Here is a 13,115-nt window from a genome sequence, read left to right on the forward strand (position 1 = left end):
TGATACTCTGAATGCCATATTGGCTTAGAATAAAATATTGACTCAGCAAGTCAATATGATTTCTCAGAGTCTGAATGGAATGCAAGCTGCATCCAACAGTACTCAAGAGGCATCTTCTGGAGAAGAAGCTTATGATCCTGAAAACCCTGCAACAGCTGAGGTGAATTACATGGGTGAACCTTATGGAAACACCTATAACCCCTCATGGAGAAATCACCCAAATCTCTCATGGAAGGATCAACAAAAGCCTCAACAAGGCTTTAATAATGGTGGAAGAAACAGGTTTAGCAATAGCAAGCCTTTTCCATCATCCACTCAGCAACAGATAGAGAACTCTGAACAAAATATTTCTAATTTAGCAAACTTAGTCTCTGATCTATCTAAGGCCACTGTAAGTTTCATGAATGAAACAAGGTCCTCAATTAGAAATTTGGAGGCACAAGTGAGCCAGCTAAGTAAAAGGATCACTGAAATCCCTCTTAGTACTCTCCCAAGCAATACAGAAGAAAATCCAAAAGGAGAGTGCAAGGCCATTGAAATGACCATCATGGCCGAAACCACAAAAGAGGAGGAGGACGTGAATCCCAAGGAGGAAGACCTCCTGGGACGTCCAGTGATCAATAAGGAGTTTCCCTTTGAGGAACCAAAGGAATCTGAGGCTCAACTAGAGACCATAGAGATTCTATTAAACCTCTTTATGCCATTCATGAGCTCTGATGAGTATGCCTCTTCTGAAGAGAATGAGGATGTTACTAAGGAGCAAGTTACCAAGTACCTTGGTGCAATCATAAAGCTGAATGCCAAATTATTTGGTATTGAGACTTGGGAAGATGAACCTCCCTTGTTCACCAATGAACTAAGTGATCTGGATCAACTGACATTGCCTCAGAAGAAACAGGATCCTGGAAAGTTCCTAATAGCTTGTACCATAGGCACCATGATCTTTGAAAAGGCTCTGTGTGACCTTGGTTCAGGGATAAACCTCATGCCCCTCTCTATAATGGAGAAACTGGGAATCTTTGAGGTACAAGCTGCTAGAATCTCATTAGAGATGGCAGAAAATTCCAAAAAACAGGCTTATGGACAAGTAGAGGACGTGTTAGTAAAGGTTGAAGGCCTTTACATCCCTGCTGATTTCATAGTCCTAGATACTGGGAAGGATGAGGATGAATCCATCATCCTTGGAAGACCCTTCCTAGCCACAGCAAGAGCTGTGATTGATGTTGACAGAGGTGAATTAGTCCTTCAATTGAATGAGGACTCCCTTGAGTTTAAAACTCAAGGACATCCTTCTGTAAACATGAAAAAGAGGCACAGTAAGCTTCTCTCAAAACAGAGTCAACCAAAGCCCCCACAGTCAAACTCTAAGTTTGGTGTTGGGAGGCCACAACCAAACTCTAAGTTTGGTGTTGAACTCCCATATCCAAACTCTAAGTTTGGTATTGGGAAGTCTCAACAATGCTCTGAACATCTGTGAGGCTCCATGAGAGCCCACTGTCAAGCTATTGACATTAAAGAAGCGCTTGTTGGGAGGCAACCCAATTTTTATTCATCTAATTTTATTTTTCTTGTTCTTTCATGTTTTATTAGGTTAATGATCATGTGGAGTCACAAAATAAATATAAAAATTGAAAACAGAATCAAAAACAGCAGAAGAAAAATCACACCCTGGAGGAAGACCTTACTGGCGTTTAAACGCCAGTAAGAAGCATCTGGCTGGCGTTCAAGGCCAGAACAGAGCATGGTTCTGGCGCTGAACGCCCAAAATGGGCAGCATCTGGGCGTTTCAACGCCAGAATTGCACCCTGGAGAAGAGCTGGCGCTGAACGCCCAGAACAAGCATGGTTCTGGCGTTTAACGTCAGAAATGGGCAACAATTGCGCGTTCAACGCCCAGAACAAGCACCAATCTGGCGCTGAACGCCCAGAGTTGTGTGCAAGGGCAATTTGCATGCCTAATTTGGTGCAAGGTTGTAAATCCTTGAACACCTCAGGATCTGTGAACCCCACAGGATCACCTCAGGATCTGTGGACCCCACAGGATCACCTCAGGATCTGTGGACCCCACAGGATCCCCACCTACCTCCACTCACTTCTTCTCACCCCTCTTTCACACAATCCCAAAAATCTTCACCAATCACCTCAATCTCTCTTCCCTATCACCACTTCACCACTCACATCCATCCACTCTTCCCCATAAACCTACCTCATAAACCCCACCTACCTTCAAAATTCAAAATCAATTTCCCACCCAAAACCCACCCTTATGGCCGAACCTTACCCCCCCTCCCTTCCCTATATAAAGCCCTCCATTCTTCTTCATTTTCACACAACACAACCCTCTCTTCCCCTTCTTGGCCGAATACACCCCTCGCCCCTCTCCTCCATATTTTCTTCTTCTTCTTCATCTATTCTTTCTTCTCTTGCTCTAGGGCGAGCAAAATTCTAAGTTTGCTGTGGTAAAAGCATAAGCTTTTTGTTTTTCCATTACCATTGATGGCACCCAAGACCGGAGAATCCTCTAGAAAAGGGAAAGGGAAGACAAAAGCTTCCACCTCTGAGTCATGGGAGATGGAAAGATTCATCTCCAAAGCTCATCAAGATCACTACTATGATGTTGTGGTCAAGAAGAAGGTGATCCCTGAGGTCCCTTTCAAGCTCAAGAAGAATGAGTATCTGGAGATCCGACATGAAATCCAAAGAAGAGGTTGGGAAGTTCTAACAAACCCCATCCAACAAGTCGGCATCCTAATGGTTCAAGAGTTCTATGCCAATGCATGGATCACTAGGAACCATGATCAAAGTAAGAACCCAAACCCAAAGAATTATGCCCCATCACTAAGAAAAGGATAGAGCAAGCAAGAGAGCCAATTCATGGATCTCAAGAGACGCATGAAGCTCATCACCATGAGATCCCGGAGATGCCTCAAATGCATTTTCCTCCCCAAAACTATTGGGAGCAAATCAACACCTCCTTAGGAGAATTAAGTTCCAACATGGGACAATTAAGGGTGGAACATCAAGAGCACTCCATCATCCTTCATGAAATAAGAGAAGATCAAAAAGCAATGAGGGAGGAGCAGCAAAGACAAGGAAGAGACATAGAAGAGCTCAAGGACATCATTGGTTCCTCAAGAAGGAAACGCCACCATCACTAAGGTGGACTCATTCCTTGTTCTTACATTCTCTGTTTTTCGTTTTCTCTATGTTAAGTGCTTATCCATGTTTGTGTCTTCATTACATGATCATTAGTATTTAGTAACTCTATCTTAAAGTTATGAATGTCCTATGAATCCATCACCTCTCTTAAATGAAAACTGTTTTAATTCAAAAGAACAAGAAGTACATGAGTTTCGAATTTATCCTTGAACTTAGTTTAATTATATTGATGTGGTGACAATGCTTCTTGTTTTTTGAATGAATGCCTAAACGGTGCATATGTCTTTTGAAGTTGTTGTTTAAGAATGTTAAATATGTTGGCTCTTGAAAGAATGATGATAAGGAGACATGTTATTTGATAATCTGAAAAATCATAAAAATGATTCTTGAAGCAAGAAAAAGCAGCAAAGAACAAAGCTTGCAGAAAAAAAAAAGAGGCGAAAAAAATTAGAAAAAGAAAAAGCAAGCAGAAAAAGCCAAAAGCTCTTAAAACCAAGAGGCAAGAGCAAAAAGCCAATAACCCTTAAAACCAAAAGGCAAGGGTAGATAAAAAGGATCCCAAGACTTTGAGCATCGGTGGATAGGAGGGCCTAAAGGAATAAAATCCTGGCCTAAGCGGCTAAACCAAGCTGTCCCTAACCATGTGCTTGTGGCGTGTAGGTGTCAAGTGAAAACTTGAGACTGAGCGGTTAAAGTGAAGGTGCAAAGCAAAAAGAGAGTGTGTTTAAGAACCCTGGACACCTTTAATTGGGGACTTTAGCAAAGCTGAGACACAATCTGAAAAGGTTCACCCAATTATGTGTCTGTGGCATTTATGTATCCGGTGGTAATACTGGAAAACAAAGTGCTTAGGGCCACAGCCAAGACTCATAAAGTAGCTGTGTTCAAGAATCATCATACTGAACTAGGAGAATTAATAACATTATCTGAACTCTGAGTTCCTATAGATGCCAATCATTCTGAACCTCAATGGATAAAGTGAGATGCCAAAACTATTCAAGAGGCAAAAAGCTACAAGTCCCGCTCATCTGATTGGAGCTATGTTTCATTGATAGTTTGGAATTTATAGTATATTATCTTCTTTTTATCCTATTTGATTTTCAGTTGCTTGGGGACAAGCAACAATTTAAGTTTGGTGTTGTGATGAGCCTATAATTTATACGCTTTTTGGCATTGTTTTTAGTATATTTTTAGTAGAATCTAGTTACTTTTAGGGATGTTTTCATTAGTTTTTATGTTAAATTCACATTTCTGGACTTTACTATGAGTTTGTGTGTTTTTCTGTGATTTCAGGTATTTTCTGGCTGAAATTGAGGGACTTGAGCAAAAATCAGATTCAGAGGTTGAAGAAGGACTGCTGATACTGTTGGATTCTGACCTCCCTGCACTCAAAGTGGATTTTCTGGAGCTACAGAATACAAAATGGTGCGCTTCCAATTGCGTTGGAAAGTATACATCCAGGGCTTTCCAGCAATATATAATAGTTCATACTTTGGCCGAGTTTAGATGACGTAAAAGGGCGTTGAACGCTAGTTCTACGCTGCTGTCTGGAGTTAAACGCCAGAAACACGTCACAAACCAGAGTTGAACGCCAGAAATACGTTACAACCTGGCGTTCAACTCCAGAAAGAGCCTCTACACATGTAACATTCAAGCTCAGCCCAAGCACACACCAAGTGGGCCCCGAAAGTGGATTTATGCATCAATTACTTACTTCTATAAACCCTAGTAGCTAGTTTATTATAAATAGATCTTTTTACTATTGTGTTAGACATCTTTGGACGTCTGGTTCTTAGATCATGGGGGCTGGCCATTCGGCCATGCCTGAACTTTTCACTTATGTATTTTCAACGGTAGAGTTTCTACACTCCATAGATTAAGGTGTGGAGCTCTGCTGTTCCTCATGAATTAATGCAAAGTACTACTGTTTTTCTACTCAATTCAACTTATTCCGCTTCTAAGATATTCACTCGCACTTCAACCTGAATGTGATGAATGTGACAATCATCATCGTTTCCCTATGAACGCGTGCCTGACAACCACTTCCGTTCTACCTTAGATTGAATGAATATCTCTTGGATCTCTTAATCAGAATCTTCGTGGTATAAGCTAGATTGATGGCGGCATTCATGAGAGTCCAGAAAGTCTAAACCTTGTCTGTGGTATTCCGAGTAAGACTCTGGGATTGAATGACTGTGACGAACTTCAAACTCGCGAGTGCTGGGCGTAGTGACAGACGCAAAAGGAGGGTGAATCCTATTCCAGCATGATCGAGAATAGGATGCAGCCATTGGCAAGGGTGATGCCTCCAAACGATTAGCCATGCAGTGATAGCGCATCAGACCATTTTCCAGAGAGGATTAAAAGTAGCAATTGACAACGGTGATGTCCTTACATAAGCCAGCCATGGAAAGGAGTAAGATTGATTGGATGAAGATAGCAGGAAAGCAGAGGTTCAGAGGAACGAATGCATCTCTATACGCTTATCTGAAATTCTAACCAATGAATTACATAAGTATTTCTATCCTTATTTTCTATTTATTATTTATGTTTGAAAAACTCCATAACTATTTGATATCCCCCTGACTGAGATTTACAAGGTGACCATAGCTTGCTTCAAGCCGATAATCTCCGTGGGATCGTGATGCACGGAAAACTTGTCTTACAACAAATCTCCCTTTGGCAAGTGTACCGAATTTGTCGTCAAGTAAAAACTCACAATAGAGTGAGGTCGAATCCCACAGGGATTGATTGATCAAGCAACTTTAATTAGAAGAATGTTCTAGTTGAGCGAATTCAGAATTTGGGTTGAGAGTTGCAGAAAATAAAATGGCGGGAATGTAAATAACAGAAAAGTAAATGCTAGAATTAAAGGACTGGAAGTAAATGACTGAAAATAAATTGCAGAATTATAAATGGTAATGGGGGATTTGCTCATAAAAGTAAATGGCAGAAATTAAAGAGAATGGGTAAGATCAGAGATGGGGAGTTCATTGGGCTTAGGAGATGTTGCAATTCTCCGGATCAAGTTCATTTTCATCTCTTCCTCAATCAATGCACTCATTGATCTCCTTGGCAATCTTAAGTGATTGAATTACAATTTCTTGCAATTCAATCTCTCAAATCTTGATCAATAGCCAATTCCTTGGTCAATTGCTCATGAGAAGAGATGAAGTATGGTCACTGATTATACCACATGCATTTCCCAAATCAAGTATTGAGAGGGTTATAGTCACATACCCATCCAAACCCAATTTGGTCCAGCATGAGAAAGCATTTCTAGCTTGATCTCTTTATTCCTCTTTCAACGTTCAAAAGAGATCCAAGTTTGAATAGCTTCTCTTCTAAGATAAATACTCAATTGGATGAAGATCGAAAGCTTTCAAGTAAAATCAAGAGAAAAGATAGAAGAAGAATAATGAAAATTAGTATTGATCCATCAAATTACAACAGAGCTCCCTAACCCAATGAAAGGGGTTTAGTTGTTCATAGCTCTTGAAAATGAAAACAAAGATGGAGAATACATCATAAAACTAGAAAATGCAGAGAAAGTAAAATACAGAGAGTAGTTCTCTTTTTCCAGCCTCCAGCACTCCAGCACTCTCTTTACAATTCAAAGCTACTCCTATATATACTACTCTTCTCAGCTTCTAGTTTGCTCTTCAAGTCTTGGGCCTTTGGATCTTGAGTTTGAAGCAGTTCTTTTTTTCATTTGGGCTTGGCTTTACTTGCAGAGAGAAAGTGCTAAGTGGGCAGAGACTTCAGCTCAGGGCGTTAGGGGTGTTAACATTTATTGAAAGTATAAGTTGGAGAACGTTAGTGACACTTAACATTTTCACTAACGTTCCAATGTACCCCTTTGCCTCACGTTAGAGCCCACGTTAACTATGTTAACGTGGCTTCTAACGTGGCCTTGCCAAACTTTGAGAACGTTAGTGACACTCAACATTGTCACTAACATTCCAGTGTGCCCTTTTTTGCTTCACGTTAAAGCTCCACGTTAACTAAGTTAACGTGGCTTCTAACGTCGCCTTGCCAACCTTCGAGAACGTTAGTGACACTCAACATTGTCACTAACGTTCCAATGTGCCCCTAGATCTCACGTTAGAGTCCACGTTAACTAGGTTAACGTGGCCATTCTTAGCCATCCCAACGTTAGTGACAATGTTGAGTGTCACTAACGTTGGCTCATCATTCATTCCTCATCGTTAGCTTCCACGTTAACTAAGTTAACGTGGAAGTTAACGTGGCTCCTTGGGGGATTGTGTGGTTGCTTCCAACGTTAGTGACAATGTTGAGTGTCACTAACGTTGGCGACAACTCTCACTTCTTACGTTAGCTCCCACGTTAACCAAGTTACGTGGGAGTTAATGTGGTGTGTTGCATCCTTAGGCCAAGTTAGTGACAATGTTGAATGTCACTAACGTTGGCTTCTCTTCCCCCTTTAACGTTAGAGGCCACATTAACTAGGTTAACGTGGGCTCTAACGTGGCCACTCATGAGTGTTTGCCAACGTTAGTGACAATGTTAAGTGTCACTAACGTTGGCTCAACTTCCCTTTCCCACGTTAGAGTTCACGTTAACTTAGTTAACGTGACTCTTAACGTGGGCAATGATGGCTACGAGAGTGTCATTGGCAATCACTTTTCTCATTAACCTTGCAAGTTTCCTCCCTTTCCTTGCTTCCTTTGGTCCTGAAATCAAGCAATAGAGTGCATCAAAGTTCTAGTCCAAGTCATGGGCAACGCAACATACAATTTGTCACTACACTTATGCAAAATCCTCATGAAATAATGTAAAATGCACAATGTATGCTTGAGTCAAGGTGTAAGTGAATATCTATCCAAAACTAGCTTATTTCCTAAGGAAATGCATGAAACTAACCTAAAAACAGTAAAGAAAAGGTCAGTGAAACTGGCCAAGATGTCCTGGCATCAGATCGACCCTTACTCACGTAAGGTTTATTACTTGGATGACCCAGTGCACTTGCTGGTCAGTTGTATCGAAGTTGTGAATGAAAAATAATTTATTAAGACGTGGGCACAGAGTTTTTGGCGCCGTTGCCTGGGATCACAATTTCGTGCACCAAAAGGCAACAACTGGCAAACGGAAAAGAGGTGAATCCTCCATGTCCATCTTGGACATCATGCATGATGACTCCTGGTGGGAGAAACACTTTACCCCGCAGGAGAAGGCTGACCAGCTACTGCCTGCTACTGATCCCATTAAGTTTGCAAACCGATACTGCGAGCTGAAGTATCCGGTGTTTGCAACCTCTAGGAACCTGTACCTGGAGAGGACTCTGAAGATCCCAGAAGAACTCCATCAATACACCTCTGATCAGATCAAACAAAGAGGCTGGTTCTTCCTAGAGAGAAACCTGACTGAGGTCAATGCATCTTGGGTAAGGGAATTTTACTGCAATTACTTCAAAACTTCTCTAGATGCAGTAAACCTAAGAGGGAAGCAGATACTGGTCACTGAAGAGGCCATAGAGGATGTTCTAAAGCTCCTGCCTAAATCCGATCAGCCAGATGGTTATCAACAGGCTGAGGAGGACATGCGCTTCATGAAGTTTGATTGGGATGCAGTCAAGACCAGGATAGCCCTTGACCCAACCGTTCCATGGATCATGGGTCAGAACACCACCATGCCAAAGGGAGTTAAGTGGATCTACTTGAACGATGAGGCTCGGCTATGGCATCAGATCCTAAGCAACTTTATTATGCCGAGTACTCACGAGACGGAGCTACCTGCCGCTATGATCACCCTCCTATGGTATGTGATGAAGGGTAAGGACCTGTACCTGCCATGCTTCATTCGGTACTACATGGTCAGGGTCCATGTCCGAGGTACTCTCCCCTTTCCATATCTGATTACACAGCTTGGCCGTCGAGCTGACGTGCCTTGGGAGGATGCTGATGAAAAGCCACCTGCTGCAGAATGCAAGAAAATTATACCTCATAGCAGGAACTTTCTGGCTTTGGGCTACAGACCTCTATTCCTCACTCCTACTGATGAGACAGCCACACCATCTGCCGGCCCCTCTTCCTCTACGGCTACCCCTGTTACCACCACTGCACCTCCACCTGCCTTAGAGCTAATTTATCACTTAGTGCACTGCCTGTTTCAGCAGCTAGACTAGATGGAGCGCCGCAACCGGCGGCGATACGAGAGATCTGAGCATCGCAGCAGGCGACGCTATGAGCACCTGAAGCTGATGATCCGTTCTGGCAGCGACATCCCCTCCGAGCCTGACACCCCATCCGAGCCATCTGAGGAGGAGGCGGATGACCACGAGGCAGAGACCCATCCACAGAGAGAGGCTGCGCAGGCAGGCACAGAGCAGGCTACATCACAGCAGGAGGCCCCGCATTAGATTCAGGCTTCCGACCCAGAGATCCCTATTCAGTCAGAACCTCCTCTGCAGCAGGCAGATCCTCAGACCACCACCACAGAGACTCCAGCTACCCACCCTTCCAGTGATGACACCCTTTCAGACCCTGCTTGAGTGAGCATCAGGGACGATGCTTCATTTTAAGTGTGGGGAGGTCGCCATCTCTGGCGTATCTTTTGTTGAACCACTACAGACTCTTTTTATTTTATTTTGCTATTTTTCTATATTTTTCTCTTTTATTTTTATTTTTATTTTCTCAGTACTTATACATTGCTATTTTCATGTATTTTTACTCTATTTTTGCATTTTCCACCTTAGTTATTTTAGCTAGTTAGTTTAGTTGCAATTATAACTTATTAGTTATAGAAAATGTGGATTAATTAGTATAGTTTACCCTTTTTAGCATAAGATAACTTAGTTTAAATTGAAAAAAATAAAAAGGAAGTAAACTAGAGACTTGAACAGAATAAAAACAACCCACACCTTGTATATATAGCATTGTATGTTAGTTAGTTAACAACATTTTATCAAGGAGAAACACTAAAACTTTAGAGCCACCTTAAGAATTACATTGAGAATAATGGGAACTCTTAATTTTTACTTGCATGACATATATAACTGATATATAATTTTTGAGTTAGAGAACACACAGCCTGTGAGTTTTGAGCTTAATTGTATGGTTACATTTAAACCATAATATTTTATTCCTGTGTGTTCCGCCCTTCTTTTTTATTCTGATGTTCATTACTTTATTTTAATCTATATGTCCGATAATAGAATATAGATACATACCAAGAAAGTGATTGAGGCCATTGTTTGATTCTAGCTCACTATTCCCAAATTAGCCTACCTTTTACATCACCCTTGTTAGCCCCCTTGAGCCTTTAATTCCCCTCTTATTTTATAACCACATTACTAGCCTTAAGCAGAAAAATAAAATAAAAATCCCAAGTTGAATCCTTGGTTAGCTTAAGATAGAAAGTGTATTGTTTAAAGTGTGGGAAACCTATTGGGAACATGGATGATAAAAACAAAGGGTAGAAAGTTAAAAAGAATAAAATAATTCAAAATAAAAATTTTGAAAAGCATGCTCATGTGAAATCAAAATAATTGAATTACCATGTGCATAAAAAAAAATTTCAGTATTTGAATAAAGGGGATACAAAAGAACTCCCCAAATGCAAGATAAAGCAAATGCACATAGGACAAAATTAAAACTAATGCATGAGCATGTAACATAAAAAGTGGGAAAAATATGGGAAAATAAGTAAAGAAGCTTTGCTTTACAAAATATATATGTTAGGTGAGATCTTAGACTAATCAATGATTCACTTATTAGCTCACTTAGCCTTATACATATACCCTTACCTTTACCTTGGCCCCATTATAACCTTGATTAAAGACCTCATGATTTTTGTATGCCTATATTCTATAATTGTTTATTGGTTAGATGAAGAACAAAGTTATAGAAAGTAAGAATAAAAAGAAGAATAGAGTGATTAACCCAATAAACACTGAGTGACTAGAGAGTAAACCCAAAATCCAGTAAGGGTTCAATAGCTCATCAACATATATCTATGCTTAAATTATTAATTGTCTTGCAAGTTTGTAAAATATTTTTCTTTCCCATCTCAATTGTAAAAGTGCTTTATCATTATCTAAGGTTTGGCTATGCATATACGATTCCTTGAGAATGTGAATTAATTTGACTACATGTAAGTTTTATATACAAGTGAATAAAAATTAGAATTGCATGATTCATTTAGGTAGTTGCATTTAGGATAAATTGCATTGCATGAGATTCCACCACTTGAACCTTACCTTACTCTTTATCTTGGATTTAGCATGAGGACATGCTATTGTTTAAGTGTGGGGAGGTTGATAAACCCATATTTTATGATATATTTTGTGCCTAATTTAAGTGATTTATTCAGTCCTTTACCCACTTATTCATGTTAATTGCATGGTTTTACTTTCCCTTCCTTATTATGTGATGTATGTGAAAAACATGTTTCTTATGCTTTAAAAGTAATTATTTTAATTACCCTTTATTTCCATTCGATACCGTGATTCGTGTGTTGAGTAGTTTCAGATCTTCTAAGGCAGAACTGACTTAAAGGATGGAAAGGAAACATACAAAAATGGAAGGAAGACAAAATGGAGTTTTGGAAGAAACTGGCAGTGACGCGATCACATGGAAGACGCGGCCACGTGCCAACGCGAAATAGCAGTGACGCGACCACGTGATTAACGCGACCGTGCGCCTTAAGCGAAACACATATGACGCGGACGCCTGACTGAAGCGACCGCGTGACAAGGAAAACTCCAATTGACGCGACCGCGTGACCCACGCGGACGCGTGACAGAGGCCACGCACCAGAAATTACAGAAAATGCCCCCAGCAATTTCTAAAGCCCTTTTTGGCCCAAATCCAAGTCCAGAAGGCACAGATCAGAGGTTATGAAGTGGGGGAATGCATCCATTCAGAGGAGAGTCTCCAATTAGTTACTTTTCATGATTTAGATGTAGTTTTGAGGGAGAGGTTCTCTCCTCTCTCTTTTAGGATTTAGATTTAGGATTTTATTCGCTTTCAGGACTATCTCTTTTTATCAGGTTCAACATTCCTTTTTAATTACTTGTCATCTCAATTTAGTTTATGAATTCTTCTATGTTACAGATTACTTTTTGAATTTAATGTTAATTGAGGTATTTTAGTTTATGATTGGTTTCTTTTATTTATATTACTGTTGTTTCCAATCTGAAGACATTTTTTATTCCAGTAGATTTATCTTTCCCCTTTTGGTCTTGGCTAAGAAATCAGTAACTCGGGAGTTATCAAACTCAAACATGATTGATAATTGTTATCTTTGCTAATTGAATTGAACTTCAATAATCCCAATCTTTCCTTAGGGATTAACTAGGATTTGAAGATCTAACTAATTAGTCATGTGATCTTTCTTTACTTTAAGTAAAGACTAACAGAGTGGAATTAAGATTCAATCTTCATCATCATTGATAAGGATAACTAGGATAGGACTTCTAATTTCTCATACCTTGCCAAAAGTTTATTTTACAGTTATTTATTTATTTTATAGTCTTTTACTTATTTCAATTGCAATTTAAATTACTGGTTCCTCATCTTAAAAACCCCAATTTACAATCTTCATAACCAATAATAAGAACATACTTCCCTGCAGTTCCTTGAGAAGACGACCCGAGGTTTAAATACTTCGGTTATCAATTTATTTAGGGGTTTGTTACTTGTGACAACCAAAACGTTTGTAAGAAAGGTTGATTGCTTGGTTTAGTAACTATACTTGCAATGAGAGTTTACTATAACTTCTAAACCATCAATCTTCAGTTCTTTTCAGAGGGAGAGAGAAGAAAGAAAAGCCAACCTACAGTGGAGAGGAGACGATAACCGGTCAAAGAATGAAGCAATAAGCACCGACGATCACCTCTTTGAAAGTAGGAGAAAGCGCGAAAGTAAGAAGAAGGAAGAAGTGGCAATAAGCGAAGATAAGAGAAACTGAAAAGGGAGTCTTTGAAAATTCAAAAGT

This window comes from Arachis hypogaea, chromosome 20 (genome assembly GCF_003086295.3).
Source record: "Arachis hypogaea cultivar Tifrunner chromosome 20, arahy.Tifrunner.gnm2.J5K5, whole genome shotgun sequence".
Lineage (NCBI taxonomy): Eukaryota > Viridiplantae > Streptophyta > Magnoliopsida > Fabales > Fabaceae > Arachis > Arachis hypogaea.